Source organism: Callithrix jacchus, chromosome 13 (genome assembly GCF_049354715.1).
Source record: "Callithrix jacchus isolate 240 chromosome 13, calJac240_pri, whole genome shotgun sequence".
NCBI lineage: Eukaryota > Metazoa > Chordata > Mammalia > Primates > Cebidae > Callithrix > Callithrix jacchus.
Window position 1 is genome coordinate 91515802 of NC_133514.1, and position 16859 is coordinate 91532660.

Sequence of the window (16859 nt, forward strand, 5' to 3'; positions counted from 1 at the left end):
TAAAAAAGACAGTTTATATCCCAGATAGTGTCAGATGCTGTAAAGAATATAGTCCAGGGTGATGTGTCAGTGGAGAAGGCAGTTATGGGAAAATCTGAAGGAAGAACATTCCAGACAAAGAGAACAGGCGAGCCAGAAACACATGAGTTCAATATGTTTAAGAATCAAAAAAGAGACAGAAGGGTGAGAACAGGGAGTGAAGGGGAGGTCAGAGATGCAGGCAGGGACCAGATCCCTCATGCCCATGGTTGGTTACGAAAGGGAGTGGCCTGGTCTGCCTTTCTAAAGGAAATTCACTCTGCCTGCTTTGTGAGACTGGAATGTGCCATGACAGCCTATAGAGAAGGATTTCATCACTACCTGTTGAACTGATGAATGGATGCTCCCCAACATCCACTGGGGTTAAGAGGTACGGAGAGGCTAATCAGCTCGGCCTCAGGGCTCTCACAATGCCTATAGGAACCCCATCTCTTCTTATCTACATTCCGCTTCTATTACTTTAGAAGGGGGTTAGTACTTCCCAACACCCCCTTCACCTTGCCATGGAGTACAGCAAAGAAGATGCAAATCCAATTGCTGTCCACCCATCCATGCATGCCCAGCCCGAAGCATTCATTCAGCAAACGTTTTCCATGTCCAGGCCTTGCTGATGCTGAGGACACGAAGACAAGCAACATGCCAGCCCTGCCCTCAAACACTTCAGCATATGAGGCCTGTGAAAAGCTGGCCAGGTGCCACCCACAGCCACAGCTGTCCTGCCCTGACCTCTCCATCCACAGCCTTCTACTAAAGTTCACCCTGATAAAACCTGCTGTGAGCCCCTGAAACAGTTCCGATGGGCGGATCAATTCACACCAAAGGGTTAAACAGAAAGACAAGCTCAGTGCCTTGCCAGCTTCCTCCACTCCACCCCAACCTCATTCCTCTCTCCACCAACCCAGGGAAAAAAATCTGTTTGGCCTCAGAAATGAAGTTGTAACTGATGGCATGGCAGGTACTATTTATTCCAGACAAAGGAGGGAGGACTTTGGTGCTGGTTTGAAGAGTGGGTGGGTGAGGGGCCATCGGGAACCTATCTGGGGCAGTCAGGGGAGGAAGGAAAGAGCTTTGAATGCATGCCTCAAACCTCCTCGACCAGCCCCACACAGAAATGACTCAGCTTGGAGTCAGAGGGAACCACAGCTAATTCGCCACTTACAAAATCTCCTGCATAAAAATCAGTTGTCATTATTTAGAAAAGCCAACTACCCTTGTGTTAATGAGTTCTTGAGTTCTCCCCTATGAGATTTCTGAGGTGTAGCTCACTTTGTGCAAATGGGAGATTAGTATCTGACAAAAAGTACACACAGTGGCTCTAGAAAATCCTTGTAACCCATCATTTCTCAGCCTTCTGGATAAGATCAAGTGTGGAAAATCCTTGTATCCTGAATTCCCCCAGGGCAACTGGCACTCCAAGAAGCCCTGCAGGACACCACACACAGGTAGGGGTTGACCCAGGTGTCCTCTGTCCATGTGGTTAGTAGATAGGTTTCCTTCCAGTGGGACACAGCCATCCTGGGAGAAGTCAGTGCTGCAGATGGTTTCAGACCCTTGAGTCTCTTCTTCCCAGGAGGGGAGGAGGGGTTATAAATAGCCTGGACTCCTTCAGCCCTACACAGGCACAGATCCCACACCCCCGCCCCAGCCTCAGCCAGCTGGTCCTTCCGCGCCCAAGTTCCCACAGCCTGCTATGAGAGGGAGGACAACTGCCCACCCTCAGCCGGGGGCAGGGAACAAGAATGCCCTAGTGACAGCCTCCAGTGAACTGTAACTACAACCCCACCATTCCTTCATACCCCCTCCACGCCACCCATGCTGGAGAGGGCTGAGGGGCCGGCAACATTACTAGGGGGTCTCTTATACCCTGGTCAGCCCAGAAAGCCCAAAGGTGCTCAGAATGTTAATTCAGTGGGAAAAGTTATAGGAATAATACTCTCCCCATCTTTCTGCCTCAGTTTCTCCCTCTGTGATATGAACAAATAGCTGAACTATCTATCTTGTGGGAATGCTGATGTAATTAGCATGCAATGAAAGTGAAAAGCATTATAACACTGTATTATCATCGGGTTATCAGATCTTAATTTCTTCTGTAGAACCGGTAAACACAGGAGATGTGGAGATGCAGGGGGCGGGGGGGAGGGCACTGATTCTTATCTGTTCATGAGAGCAGAAGAATTTTACCCGGCAGCTCTGCGCTAGCCTTGAATTCTTGATACTGCATGTCCTTGAAAGCAATCTAACTTACAAAAATATTCTCTCTTGCAAGTCATTTCTGACTAATACAGATTGACACACACTGCATCCAGCTTATTTTAATAAACTTCTGCTGGACTGTAGATGACATTATAGACTGAAATCTAGCATCACCCTAGAATATTATAGTTTGGAAGTAAAAAGTTCATGTAATAATCACTCTGTTTATCATTCAATTCCTTCCTACTCATACACACTGGTACAAAATAAGTGGCTAAAATCGAAGTGGCCAACTTGGAGTTCTTTTTAATTTAGACGCTTTTGTTTGCTCAATAAAATGCAGAGTAAAAAACATTTACTGAAAACCCATTCATTGATGTTTAATGGCTGTGTCAAATACCCGTAACAACATTTATTCCAGCACCCCCAGATAACTGCTCGTCTTTCTCATTCGGTATCCACAACAGCACAGCATTTGTGTCCAAGTGTAATTGATCCAAAATTGGGCTCCCTTTCAAAAATATCTGTAAAATCTAATTACCAGGAAAACAGAGTTCTGGCATCCTATGGAAAGTGGGGCTTCAGTGAAAAAGGTTGCAAACACTTCTTGGCTAATCAAGCTGCATTATGTTACAAAAGGAGCTTGAGGAATTTGGGATAATGAGGGAGCAAGAAAAGTTGGGATAGTATCAGACTGGACTTTGCAGTGACAGTCCTGCTTTTTATAAGGCAAGGGCAGGGGACAGGAAATATATCACATTAGCTGGCAAGCATGGATTTAGAAAGTACCAGATAATGAGTCCATGATGGGCTTGGGGTATGGGGATGGCATTTCTGGTCTCAAGCCCTACCAGGCCTTGCCCAGGGAAGTCTCTCCACCCTTGCCTGGAAGGCTGATGTCATTTCTGGTCTCACTGGGTCTCTAGCCACTGCAGCAGGTCACTTTCCTTCCTTGGGCCTGAGTTTGCTCATCTGTAAAATGAATGCTCCTAATATCTCTAGGGTGACTTTCAACTTCAAAATCCTGTGGCCTCTATAAAGCAAAGAGCAATGGTTTTTGCTCGTGTACTCGTGGGGGCAGGGGGCAGGGAGCAGGGAGCGGGAGCTGCTGGACCAAGGAGAACGAAGGACTGAGAGTTTCCACCTCTCAAGCAGTTTTGTATGTACTTGCAACACCCGGGTATCGGACGCTCTGGGAATAATGATGTCTTTTAGACCAGGACGACCTACCGAGGTGGTTCTATCTGGCTGCCTTGGATTCCTCGACCCCGTCAATGAGGAACAGGGCCAAGCCACAGGACTTCTCGGAGCCTCTCTCCCAGGGCTGGGCACAGTATATCTTCCTCCATTAAGGGGTCTTCCCTTCCCACTCCCACCCCTCTTTCCGTCCTAGAAGCACTAGAAACTCCAGCTCTAGCCTTGCACATGGTCCGGCGAGGCTTCCTAGACAGGCAGCGCATACCACTCACCCCCAGCTCCCCTCCGCCTTGCGCCCGCGCTGCGAAAGCTTGGGTACCAGCCTCCACAGCTTTGCAAATTGCAAAGATAAGGAGAGCTGCAGGTTCGCTTTTCTTTGGCTCCTCCTGGCCTTCATCCTAGTAAAATCAGACAAACAGCCGGAAAAACAAAGCACCACAGCGGCGGAGACAATTCGCTTTCAACGGAGCAAGAGACGTGCACACCTTGAGTGAAGACGCGCGCAGTTCTCCTGCGTGTCGCTGGGACTAGACCCCGCACTACCCTGCGCGGCTGACAGGTACTGGGCCGGGCTCTGCTTCACTTGTCCAAGGCTTGGAGGAGCTGTGTGTGCGCGCCCATTTCCGCCAGCTTCACAATTTGACAGCAGCAAAGATCTTTGAGTCCCGTTTGAGCGCCGCCTTGGGCAGGGACCGCTACTCGGTGCTCAGATCTCATCGCGAGGTGCGGGATCCCAGCCTTTCCAGCTCAGTTTCCAATTTTGAAGAAAAGACAGCGTGAAGTGCGGTTGCCAAACTCCCAGGAAAACATCACTCACCAAAACGCTCCCACGCTTTCCCGGCAGAAGTGCGGTAAAACTTTTGGCACTAACCACCTGTGGCTGCCAACCGGCCCGCCCCGCTCGGGCCCGGAGGCGCCGCGGAGCCCCGGACCGCACGCGCCCGCATAAGTTCCTTTCCAGCCCCGCGCGCCACTTCGCTCCGGGCCGCGGTGCCAGCCAGGAGGCACGGCGCCCGCTCGCTGGCTCGCTCTCCGCTGGCTCTCCCCTCCCTCCTTCCCTCCCTCCCTCCTCCCGCCTCCTCGGTTGCATGGCTGCCGCACGGAGCCCCTGAATAGCCACCGCAGCCCCCCGCCTCCTGCCCGCCGCGCGGAGGGCGCCCCTGCCCCGCCTGCGCCCCGGAAAGCGCGGACCGCCGGCCTCCTAGCAACCGCCCCCGCGACCGCTTTCCTGCGTGGCCGTGGCAAAGCTACCCTCCCGGCGCCCCACGACCTCCCGACCCTCCTCGGCTGCCGAGGTGCAAGGGAGACCGCGACTCTGGCAGCCGGAGCCCGAGTCAAACACGCGAAGCCGCTCACCTCCGCGCGCCTCCGGCCCTGCTCGCCTCCCGCACTTGGCCCCGAGCCGCGGTCCTCGCGTCCTCCTTCTCCGCCGGGGTCCGCCGGTCCCTGCGCGCCGGAGCAGCGCCGGCCGCGCCGCTGTCAGAGTCTCGTGGCGGGGCTGCGCCGGCGGGTGTGGAGCCGAGCAGCGGCGGCGGGCGCGCGGGCAGCTCCTCCCTCCCCGCGCCGCGCCTCCGCCCTCCCCGCGCCCCGCCTCCCGCGCCGCGGCTGTCAGCCCCGCGCCCTGCGCCCGGAGCCCCGCGCCCGCGCCGCCTGCTCGGGGATCGCACGGGGCTAAAGGGCCCGGATGTCTGCGGTCGCCTGTCACTCGCGCCTGCCGCCTCCCCGCCACACATGCACTTGCTGCGCCCCAGCCCCCTCCAGCTCCGCTAATTTCTATTTTGACAGTAACTGTGGCGAGTGGGCGGCGCCGCGGGGGGCGCCCGGGACCCACGGAGGCGGCGGGCGGGAGTCGGGCCCCGGCGCGGGGGCGGAGTGGGGGGTCGGGCACCGCTGCCAGCCTCTCGGGTCTCCGCGTCTTTTCTCTTTCTTTGCTTTTTTCTCTCTGCCTCCTCCAGGATTTAAAGGGACAGCCCCGGCCGAGGCGAGGGGCCAGGCGGCCGCCGTTTCTCTGGTCTCCAGACGCCCTCTGCGGCCCGGCCGGACCCACCTGCACCCCCAGCGCAGGCTCGGGACCGCCGGGTATTTTTAGGTCCACACCCGACCCGGGGCAGCGGTGCGGCAGAGACGGACTCGGCCGCCCCGGCGCACGGCTATTTTTGCAAAGTCCGATGGGGGAGGAAATAAAATAATTCGGCAACTGCTTTTCCACCCGAAAGTCGGGAGCAAGGAGTGGGGGCGAGAAGTTAGTTTCCCAAATGCTCTTGGCACTCCAGCGAGCGCAGCAAGACGCCTAGCCGGCATCAGAAACCGCAAGCTTGCCGTGCTCCAGGGTACCCAAATCCCAACGGGCACTCCCAGCCGGCCGCGCTGCGGACCGGGATCCCCATCCTTCTGGGCCCTTTGCCCCGCACTCAGCACCCCGCGCGCCCGGGAGCAGCGGCGGGCCGCCTGTCACTCTCGGGGACGACCTGGAAGGCAGTCTTCCGACGCGTCCAGTCACCGCGCCGCACTGCCAAGGGGCGGGCCCGGGAAGGGCTTGGCCCCGCCCATCCTGCCGGGTCCCGCTCCCTCAGAGTCTGTCCCGGCTGGAGAGTCTCGCTGGGACTAGGAGCGCGCGGTGGTGCTGGAAGCCACGAAGGGCTCAAGCGAAAGGAGGAGGAGGGGTCTCGGCCCTGGAGTGGGCGTGAGCATTCGCCGACGAGGCGACACTTGGGCCGTGGCACACTCGAGCTGGCTTTGCCTCCTACCTTTTTGCAGTCCCGTCCTCTGCGCTCCAGGCAGACACAGGAACCCTGGCCCTCCTTGGTACTACATCGGAGGCTGCACCCTAGGGGGTCCTCTCCGGGACTCCTCCCTCGGATGCAGGAAGGTTTGCCGTCCTCAAACTCCTACCCTGCTGCGCTTAATCTGAGCTGCACCGGGCGCCCAGGAGAGGCGAGCAGGCGAATCCCAGCCGCCTAGTCCCATTCTGGCTACAGGTTAATAAAAGGGCAATGGGGCTGCTGCTGTTGCGTAATGTCCTTCAATGCTGAAGAAACTGGATGACATCCTTTACAGAATTCACAAAAATAAGTTGGTGAACTTTTGGTACTTCTTCCTAATATCACTCATTGGGATTTTTAAAATCATTTCCTTCATTCGTGTAAAAACGCATATTGCAAGATAGTACTTTGGGGAGTAGTGAAAACAAGGCTGTACCTATCCCAGAGTGGACACTAGGTATGTACCTATCCCAGTGGACAGTAGGTATGAACAGAGGGATCTGAAACGTAGGGTTTGGGTACGATTATGTCATGTTTAATTAGCCAAAGAGGTCTGGTTTTTCCAACTAAGTAAATGTCACTAAGTGAACAGTTTGGACAACCATCTTATCCAAACTATTCAAAAGCGCATGTAAATCTAAGATAGTCTATCATGAAAACTCAGGTATGTTCAGGCTCAAGATGCTAGATTTCCAAGTTGCTAAAGCTTCCAGAATGGCAAAATAATATATCCCGCTTTCAGCAGCTCTGGGAGCCACTGCCCTCCCAAATTAGGTTTGTCTGTTTCTCTGTTAAATTAAGTAGCCCGTTTTGCTTCCTTTTATTAAAGGGTCTTCAGCAATTTGGAATGCTGCGGACTCAGCTGATATGGTCCAGCTTCCAAGCTGTAAGTCTGGCTGTGCCCCATGATGCCCAGACACCTGCAGGAGATAGAAATGTAGTTCTGGGAGTGAGGGCAGCTACAGCCATGAAAAGGACATTTGGATTGAGAAAAGAGGGATGGCTAGCAAATAGTAAATAGACACTAATATAAACATGGGTCTGAATTGGAAAGTTTCTCCTCTCTTCTCTGGCTCAAAGTAGATGTTCCATAGCTTTAGTTTGTGGAATAGCTTGGAAAGGATGGAGGAGATCCAGTGGATTCATGCATCTAATGGAGGCTGTAAGATTTATTTGCCATGTTCTAGTTTGGATGTAAGTGCAGTGGTAAACTTGACTTTGCAATAATTAATAAAATTTACTTCCAGACTTTACCAGTTGTCAGACAGGTATCCTAGAAGTAAAGCATGTCATTCAACTCTTTAGGGGCTCCATTTCCAAATCTGTAAAAACGGAGATAATAATAGGTCCCTTTCTACTCCATAGGGATGCTGGAATGGTCAGGTGAGAAAACGTGAGGGCAAGTGTTGCCCCATGAACAACATTTGCAAAGGGGCTACTATGTATCAAGCACTGTAGAGTACATTGTAAATTGTCAATATTAATTATGGTGATAAATTCTAAAGAAATTTTCTGAGAATCGTTATCAAATTTTTACCTATGTCCCAAGGAGGTTGAGAGACTGATTCAAGAAAAGAGAAAAGAGGGAAATTAAGAGCTCCTTCTAGATCAGAACTTATGGTATGCTTATGTTTCTCATGACAACTGTATGCAATATATTTTGTTGTGACCATTGTATAGATTAAAAAATCTGACATTAATAGAGGCTGTGATGACCATGTTCCCACCAGTGGGTAGTGGCTGGGACAGCATTTGGATCCAGGTTTGTGAGTTCAGAAGTTCACAATCATCCTCTCCTGCTATGCTGCCTCTAGAGGAGAACGGAAGAAGAAGCTTTGAAGAAATCAGAGCGGAAGAGAAATTCAAGGAAATCATGGTCTGTGTTACCTACCTTAAGGCAGATTGGTTGAAGTGCCTTCCTGGAAAAGGTAGCACTGGACTTAGTAGTTAAGCTTGCATGATTTTTAAAATTTTTTGTTAATTTTTTTAAATTTTATTTTGAAACAATTTCAGATTCACAGAAAAGTTAAAAGATAGTATAAAGAATCATCATATATCTTCACCCAGAATCTCCATGTGCCAACATTTGCCCATGTTTGCCTACCCTGCTGTTTTTCTGTATATACTTTTTTCCTAAACCATTTGAGCATAAGCTGAAGATACGATGTTCCTTTACTGAAAAATTATTCAGTGAGTGTTTTCTAACAATGAGGACATTCTTACGTAATCAAAATCCAGATTTAACCATCAATACAGCACTATTTTCTAGCCTGAGCTATATTTAAATTTCACCAACTGTCTCACTAGTAGCAAAAATGAAAAATAAGTAAACTCTAGTCAGGTTTCAATTCAGGATTGTATATTGCATTCACTTATATCTCTTGAGAGAGTATTTTTTATTTTATTAATATTTGTTTCTCATGTTAGTGGCCATACATTTATGGCCCATATGGGATGACAAAGACTTTCTCCTTGACTACACTTGAGGCAGGCTCCTTTGAGCCTTCATTTCCACTAGGCTCTCACCCTTGGGTCCTCTCTTCAGCTAGCCTAGTGCAGTCATAGAAAAAAAATCTTGCTAAGTCCATTTAGTGAGAACTCCCCTGACCCTTGATCTCCAATCACCCTGGCCTGCCTTTAGCAAGAATCCTGTTAGTTTAGTCTAGCAATCCACCTACCCTTAATGTCTCCTCTTAGTCATTTTCCATCCACCAACCCTTTTACTCTATTCCTTGACTATTAATCCCCACTTCCCCTTGTTGAGCTCTCTCTCCCCCAACTGCAACACTTCGATTACAATAGTCTTTAATAAAGTCTACCATTTCCCTACCCCTTTAATATGTGTCAGGGTAATTTTTATGAAGGGCCAAAGAAAATATAGAAATATCAAAACTCAATTGTAATTACTCAGCAGCTATAACCAATATTAATCACTTTTTAAAAATATACATGTGTAATCCAACCATACAACTACCATGCCCTTCCAGGGGCCAGCTTCCCCTAGAAAATACCAAGGATATGGAAGTTCTACTCTCTGTTCCTCCTGAAGTTCTTCCTCAGTGTCCAGCATGATCCTGCTGTCCCTAACTTGGCCATAACCCACCTCACCCTTTTGCTCTCCACCCTAGACTCCAGTTATGACCTCCCTCAAGAAAATGCTGCGTCCCCAACGGCCCCCATGAAGAAGCTGGTGGGAACAGGCCGGGCCTCTTCTATACACCTGTTCTTTTGTTTGCCAGACTGGGGCCTACAAAGGCTCTACTGGATAACAGATTTCACAAAGGGGTTGTAGCTTGAGGGAATTAGAATGTAACACTGGACAACTTGAAGATGTGCATGAGATATGACTTCCCTCATATTCCAGGGAAGAGCACCCAGGGGTTCAACTCTCCATACAGGATCACTTGATGGTACACCCCTGCTTCTAACCTGACTCCCCAGCTTTCAGGAGATCTTGCCTCACAGGCAATTCATCGACCTTTTGACATGACTCCACAGGAGAACCAATCCCTAATCTCAGAAAAGGACTTTCCCTGGGATCCCTCTCCTTACACCTTCAAACATGCATTTCCCAAGCTTCAGTCATCTAGCCACCTAAAGAAACACTCTGGGATAGTCGGCTGGTCACCAACACCAATGTTAATGATGATCATTGGCATCCCCAGTATAGCTGAGCAGCTAAGCCAGCCAGGGAAAGTTGGGTCTGCAGGGAAGTCCAGCCCACTTCAAGACCGCCCCAGCAGTTTGAGTTATACATATGCCCGTATTCTAACAACTATTCAGGAACCAAGTGTCTACACATGTACCCTTCAACACACTCCTTCCAAAGACAAATCTACAGAGATGGAGATGACTCAGTCTAAGTCTATGAGGATCAGAGAAACAATTTGTTAATTATCTCAACTTTTGCAAAATGCAACCATGTTAGTCCCTTGCCTTCGTCTTCCCTCCCTGGAATTTATATTGTCTAATTGCCCCTCTCCACTCCTCCTGCGAGAATGAAGAATGAAAATCACTGAGATAGGGACCCACTGGGGTTGCCCTTGGTCAGCCAAGCACCCTGTCAGAGCTGTGCAAGGATGAGGATGTGATTAGACCTTCAGCAGAGAGGCCTGGCCGCACTCAGAGGCTGTGTGGAAGGAGAATAGGGCGCTTTTATTCAGGATGTACAGGGCACCAGGCAAATATTTGTTGCAGAGTACCTACCTATATAAACAATTTGATTTTAAAATGTGTCATAAAGTTCATGGCTCATGTGAAGTATCATGATTTAACAGTGAACATTTAGAAGAAGAATGAGTAGAAAAGATATATTTACATATGTATTTATGTCAATAACACCAATTTGTAGTAAAGATTTTTTTTTTCTGAGACAGTCTCACTCTGTCACCCAGGCTTGTGTGCAATGGTGTGATCTAGGCTCACTGCAACCTCCAGCTCCTGGGTTTAAGCGATTCTCCTGCCTCAGTCTCCCAAGTAGATAAGATTCCAGGTGTGCACCACCATGCCCAGCTAATTCTTGTATTTTTAGTAGAGATGGGGTTTCACCATGTTGCCCGGGCTAGTCTCAAACTCCTGACCTCAGGTGACCCACTCACCTCAGCCTCCCAAAGTGCTGGGATTACAGGCATAAGCCACCACTCCTGGCCAGTGGCTTTGTAATGTCCAGGCACTTTCTCTTCCTGTTCCAATTTAGAACCCGTTTTTCCTTTTTTTTCCGTGTTTAGTGTTATCAAATGCACTATTCTTCATTAATTTCATATCTCCTACCTTGAGAAAAAGTAGTAACACTGTTATTATTCATAATGCCATGGCTCTTTGGAACCTGTTTGTATTGAAACAATATAGCTCTCCTTACCTCTGCAGTTTCCAACTACCAATTACTCATGACGCTGCATCATACATCCAGCAGTCCATGAATACTGGCTTCTGATGACTCTCAAAGACTGTGCTTTGCAGATGAGAACCTCAAATGCAAATCTTAGCCAGAGTATGCAGAAAGAGGTCGCCAATGGTTTAATCTCTGTTCATGATAAATTTAACATTTGGAGTTATGTAAAATAAATATAAAACTGTATATCTGCTACCTCTGTCTTCTCTTAAGGTCTTTAGGCTATAGTCACTATGTTTCTAGAATGTGGTCTCTTTTCATGTTGACCCAACCTCCATGTACTGGGTTGTACAGTGTTTTCCCAAAACTCATATCCACCTGCAACCTGCAAATGTAACCTTAGTTGGAAATATTTGGTCTTTATAGCTGTATCAAGTTAGGATAAGGTTATACCAAATGTAACCTTATTTGGAAATATTTGATCTTTATAGATGTATCAAGTTAAGGTAAGGTTACACAGGATGTGGGAGAGTGGGGGGAGGGCATGCCTAAACCCAAACAGTGGTATCCTTATCAGAAGAAAATTTGGAAACACAGAGACACACAGGAGACATGCCAAGTGAAGACACAGGCAGCTATTGGAGTGATGTGTCTACACACCAAGAATCACCAAGGATTGCTGGCAACCAACAGAAGCTGGAACAGAAACATGGACCAGATTCTAACTCAGAGCCTCCATAAGGAAGTGGTCCTGCTGACACCTTGATTTTGAACTTTTGGCCTCCAGGACTGAGAGAGAACAAAGCTTTGTTCTGTTTAGACACCAAGTGAGTAGTAATTTGTTGTAGCAGCCCTAGGAAATGAACACACCTGGCTTTCTACAGAGTGGATGGGAAGGATGGGCCAGGAACCCATGGATACAGTGAGAAGGAATGTCCATCCTTGATCCAGCATAGAATAAGACTCACCTGGAAAAACATGCCAGCACCATATCAGTTGGAGGCAAAAGAGGACACTGAAGAGAAAGACTCATAGGTGTTGTGGAACAGTGGTCTCAAAGTCATCAGAAGAAATAGCCACCTGCAGAGGCCAGCCTGACCAGTGACTTGGAGTCTATTCAGGGTGTGGGTGACAGCCAAATGTTGGAAGATGTCTTTGCCAAACTTTTTGTCTTAATTCACATTTTAAAATCATTAATGAGGCTGATATTTTTAAAAAGATTTCTGGCCATTAATATTTCTTTTTTTTTTTTCTGTAATTGCTTGCTTGTGTCCTTTGCCCATTTTCTAATGGGTTGTTCCTTTTTTTTTCTTACTTACCTGTAAGAACTCTTCACATGGTGAGGATATTAACCCTTTAACTGTCACATATATTACAACTATTTTTTATCGCTTTGCTATTAGCTTTTATATTTTGTTCTTATTGGTGTCTCTAAAATTCTAAATTGTATGAGTAATGTGTTATCTCTATAAATTTCTAATAATATATAAGTATATCAGGTTAGGAGAATTAAGTTCCGGCCAGGCACGGTGGCTCACACTTGTAATCCCAGCACTTGGGAGGCTGAGGTGGGCAGATCATCTCAGGTCAGGAGTTCGAGGCGAGCCTGGGCAACATGGTAAAATGCTGTCTTTACTGAAAATACAAAAATTAGCCAGACATGGTGATATGCGCCTGTAATCCCAGCTACTCGGGAGGCTGAGGCAGGAGAATCACTTGAACTTGGGAGGCAGTGGTTGCAGTGAGTCAAGATCATGCCACTGCACTCCAGCCTGGGTGACAGAGTGAAACTCCTGTGGCAAAAAAAAAAGAATTAAGTTCCCTTTAACACTTACAAAACACAAGAATTTTCCTATTCTCCTTAGAGATAACTGCTTTTCACAGTTTACTGACTGCTTCCCAACCCGTATTCCATGTATTTCTATTAAGATTCCTCCCGATGCACAAACATTTTAAACTTCACTTGGTTAAGTTATTCGTCTCTTGAAGCTTGGTTGAGATGTCATCCACTCTATGACTGGTGTCATATTAGACCTCGCCCCAAGGTATGTTAATACCCACCCATATTTTCTTCCAGTGTGTTTATGATTTCATCTGTTTTTCCACATTTAAATCTGGAATTAATCTGGAACTTATGTAGAGTATTATTTGAGGTAAGGAACTTACTCTATTTTTCTGAATTGCGATGTAGATATGATGAATATTGAACAAAAGCACACCTCAGAATAAGGAAATAGAACAGAAAAATTCACAAAGGCAAGGATTTGCCAAGTTAGTTCAAGAAATAGGGATCTAGTACGGTTATATCATGTGAGGAAATAGAAAATACAATTTTCTATGTAGGTGAGTTCAGAACAGAGAGGAATTTGAAATTTAGAATTTCAATCTGTAGGCAAGGAGGAGACCTGAGGAGTTTGGGAAGAAGCATCCAACCAGAGCCATCCAGTCTGCTGATGACACCATTGGCAGCTTGAGAGCAGATGGGAGCTGGCTGCATGAGGCAGAGATGTGAGAAGGTCACTGCAGTGGCTCAGGTGAAGGCGCCTTGAGTCTGACTCAGGATGGTAGCAGTGGGGCCAGAGAGGAGGTTTGCTAGAGATCTGGAGGAGGGGGTCAGCAGGCCTCGGAGAACAACTGAATATGGAGGGGAAAGAGGGAATCAGAGGTGACTAACTCTCATGCATGAGTTCTTAGGAGGACAGAAATTTCTTATCGTATAGCTACAGATGTTATTCTGTTCTTCCAGCTCTTCTCCATCTGGTTCCCCACATGAAATATTGAAGGAGTTTTCCTTTCTTCATTTTACAGGTGGAGAGACTGGGGTTCTGGAACTCAGCGACTTTCCCAAGAGTAATAGGAGAGCTAGGTCCCTATTGCAGAACCTGGCAGAGTTGTAGGGGGCAGGGCTCTGGAGCTCTGTTGCTCCTTTTTGAGTATCATGAGCTTGCCTGATGTGTGTGCAGGGGGTTAAGGGGTGGTGGGGCAAGGGATGAGGACACGTGCTCCTGTGTGTGTCTGTGCCCATAGGCATGTGTGGGTGAATAGGGTGACACAAGCACTGATGAATTTCTCTCTCAAGAAGTGGTGATGGGCACCAGTGCTCCCTGGGTGGCTTCCTCTTCTTAAATAAACAATCATATGACACAATGTCTGAAAGCCCAGAATATTTCCTGTCTCTTTGGCCTGGTGCCCTGTGTGCTGCAGACCTGGAGCCATTGCAGCCACCCCAGCCATCTACCTCCCTCCACCCCAGTCTCCAGTGCCAGGACTCATGGAACACTGTGAGCTCATGTGCCTTCTTCTTTCAGCCAAAGAAAACCCGGAGGCTGGGCTAATGACCTGGACTTCCTCCAAAACGCTGGCCCAGCTCCACTACCACACCTGTATGCCCTGTCCTCCCTGGGGTCTGTTACTCCTACTGGGTCCTCTATCTGGGAACTCGTGAGCAGAGTCCATGGTTACCAAAAGGAAGTTGTGTTTCCCAAGAACCATGACCTTCTCTCCAAGCTGCAAGTAAAGCAGCAACAGCACAGGGAGTGAAAGGGTACCTGGAAGTTTCTGACATACAGAAATCTATCCATCCATTGGGGTCCAGTTAATTGTGCATCTACCTGTGCCTTTTCCCAATGATGTGCTTTGGCTCTGTGTCCCCAACCAAATCTTACCTTGAATTGTAATAATCCCCACGTGTTGTCGGAGGAACCTGATGGGAGGTAACTGGATCATGGGAGCGGGTTTTTCCCATGCTGTTCTCGTGATAGCGAATAAGTCCTATTAGATCTGATGGTTTTATAAAGGGGAATTCCCCTGAACATGCTCTCTCTTGCCATGTAGGATGTGACTTTGCTCCTCATTTACATTCCACCATGATTGTGAGGCCTCCCCAGCCATGTGGAACTGTGAGTCAATTAAACCTCTCTTTTCAATAAATTACACAGTGCCAGTCTTGCCTTTATTAGCAGAGTAAGAACAGACCCAATACAACCAAAATCCACAGAAAAGCACTGTGAATTCCCACAGCAAATGTGTATAGTGTTATTCTAGCCCTTGCTACCTGGAAAGCAAATACATTCTATTTTTCTGTGCCAGGCCTGATTTATGGGTAGTGATTATCTGGTAGCTGTCTCAAGAAAAGAGCTGAGGCCACATGTAGGCACAGCAGGAAGTCTTGTCACCACCTGGTAGAAAAGACAGCTGCAGTGGTCACGGCCAGGTACCACGTGGCTACCTCCCCATACTTCCTCACTGCACTGCCCTTGGTTACTTCAACTGCCCACCACCACCAACCGCCAATAACCATATGAGTAATTTGGGGACAGGACTGCATTTCTTCACTTTCGTATCTCCAGGACCCTGCATAGTGCCTGGCACTTAGTGTGCAGGAAATATTTTGCCGAATGAATGTTTGGTTAAAGGACCCCATAATACTTCTCATAGCATGAGAAGCAGATGCATGTGGCCTAACCATTGACAAGTAGAAATTATGCAAACTCCACTTTCTTCAGCCATGCCTCCCTGAGCCCTACCACAGAGAGGCCCCTCCTTCTCTGGATACTTGTCGTCTCTCTTGTAATCTTATTCCTGATGATATGTTGTCTGACCATGTATTTTTATAGCTTTATTTGTATATCTCCAAATTAATGACTTGAGGTTAGCAATGGTAGCTTCTCCTCTAACTTACACTGTGCCCAGTGTGTTGACACCCAGAGGCACTTAACCATTCCTGGCTAAATGAATAAATGTGTTGTCTTCTGACTCTCCAGTTGTCATTTGCTCTTCTGTTTTCAAACACTCTTCATTAGGTTTAATATCTGGTAGCAAATGGATTCCCATGCTACATAAATGTATCTGATTTCTTCTTAGCAAACAGTGATGATCTTAATTCAATTTCTAAATATTAATCTAATCATAGAATTTTTTCATAATGTGTCATACAGTTTAAAACACTTAACAGATGAATAAACTGAGACTCATAATTGACAGAGTTGCTATCTCCTTCTCCATTTCATTCATTCATTCATTCAATGATAGTATTTTAAAGTAAAATAATAAAAACAATGTATTACAGATAATTTTTGGAAGAACACAGAGTAAACCATACTTCTTAGAGTTTTGATATCTAGTTTACATTTTGTGATCTGCTAGACAAAACCAGCCTTAACTGTTGGCAGAACTAGCAGGATCCCCCAACTCAGGTTCACTGGATTTTAAATCCCTCTCCCACCCACGCACAAGAATTTCAACAAGAATTTACCAACAATCTAACATGTGCTTTAGCCGAGTATCAACAGTGATACAAAAGCGATAGAATACACAACCCATGCCCTCCAAGTATTGAGCTCTATAATTGCCTAGAGCTTTAAACGTATTCATGGGCTGTCAAAGCTGTAACAGCATCTCATTTGTGTGCTATGCCATGGAAGCAGATTTTCTAGAAATTTAAAACTTAACCTTAAGATATCAGAACTTATAATATATACATGTTATTTATATATTAGAAAGAAAATGTCCTAAAACATATTGCATACCCACCATTCTTGCTACAGACTGTTGGCTGGACTGTCATTTCTTCATTTTGCTGGTCGTCCTGGTTTTTTATTTTTTGTTTTTTCCTCTTTTCTGTTTCCACCCAGTATTCTTCAAAAGGGCCATTTTGGGTAAAGCTCTGTGCTTTTTTCTGCTTCCTTTCCTCTACTAAGGTCATCTATTGAATCAGCTCCATAAACACATGAACATAAAAGCTGTGCGGTCAAGCCCCAACCCCGCCCCACCCCACACTCAGGAGGGCCCTACACTTGCTTTAATACTCTGCTGTGGCTGTCTGGAAATTTTTTTCT

The 16859-nt window shown here is 47.4% G+C and overlaps 1 protein-coding gene across 22 annotated transcripts in view; it reads right to left on the reverse strand.

Moving 5' to 3' along the window:
* Window positions 1–4943, reverse strand: part of ZBTB7C (zinc finger and BTB domain containing 7C) — a 388369-nt gene extending 383426 nt beyond the window's left edge. For 18 of the 22 annotated variants that reach the window (XM_035270999.3, XM_054244168.2, XM_035270993.3 and 15 more), the window contains exon 1: window positions 4786–4943. The gene's annotated coding sequence lies outside the window, so the exon portion shown is untranslated. Of the gene's footprint in view, window positions 1–3914; window positions 4436–4785 lie in introns of those variants that run through there. The other 4 variants (XM_078346945.1, XM_078346937.1, XM_078346940.1 and 1 more) reach the window with 1 other exon arrangement.
* Window positions 4944–16859: the final 11916 nt, after the last annotated feature.